Consider the following 985-nt stretch of genomic DNA (forward strand, 5'->3'; position numbering starts at 1 on the left):
TCGCTGTACCCGTTCAACTGTCTTTATCTCAGCCCACGGCTTTTCTTTTACCTGTCTGAGTCTGTCCCCCACCCCACGGGGGTGTGAGCAAGTGACTGTGCAGCTGAGCTGCCGGCTGGGGTTCAGCCACAGCTTGCACCTGGCAGAGGAAGGGAAGGTGGTGGGTGCAGTTTTTCTGGATTTTAGAAATGCTTTCACTGCTGTTCCTCACAGCGTCCTTCTGGAAAAGCTGTCCAGCTGCGAGATGAGCAGGTACACAGTGCCCTGGGAGAAGAACTGCCCACGTGGCAGGGCTCAAGGGGTTGTGGTGTTTGGGGCAACATCTGGTTGGGGATCAGTCACCAGTGCTGCTCCTCGGGACTCCAGCCTCAGGCCAGTCCGGTTCAGGATCCGTATCAGTCACCGGGATGCAGGCGCTGAGAGCATCCGCAGGAGGTGTGCTGAGGTTGCTGTCCTGGCAGGCGCCGTGGGCTCTAGAGAGACAGCGGTGCTTTACAGAGAGGGCTGTCAAACCCTAGAACAGGCTTCCTGGAGGGGTGCTCAGTGCCCACCCCAAGCCTGGCTCAGTGTTAAGAGCCACGCGGACAATGCCCCTGACAACACGCTTCAACTATCAGCCCTGAAGCGGCCAGGCAGTTGGACCGGATGGTCTTTTTAAGCCCCTTCAACCCAACAGTTCCATTCCAGTGACCATTTTTACGGACTGCAGTCACTGCAATGAAACTTGCCACTCCACTGCGCAAGGCTGCACTGGGAGAGGACTGGTAGTACTGGGGGAGGGAAGGAAGAGGCCATACTGAATGGTGTGGCACAGAAGATGCTGCAGCTCGCACGCTGTGACCTTCTCTGCATCACGACTCAAGACCGTTTATTTTCCCCGTGTCCTGCAGGACAGTCTCCCTTCTAGCAGCTCAGAAGAGGATGCGAAATGCCGGTGCGCAAAGCGGGCTGCCCCGCTGCAACGGCGCACGAGGCAACTGAAGGC

Source organism: Buceros rhinoceros, unplaced genomic scaffold (assembly GCF_000710305.1).
Source record: "Buceros rhinoceros silvestris isolate BGI_N320 unplaced genomic scaffold, ASM71030v1 scaffold30196, whole genome shotgun sequence".
Classification (NCBI taxonomy): Eukaryota; Metazoa; Chordata; class Aves; order Bucerotiformes; family Bucerotidae; genus Buceros; species Buceros rhinoceros.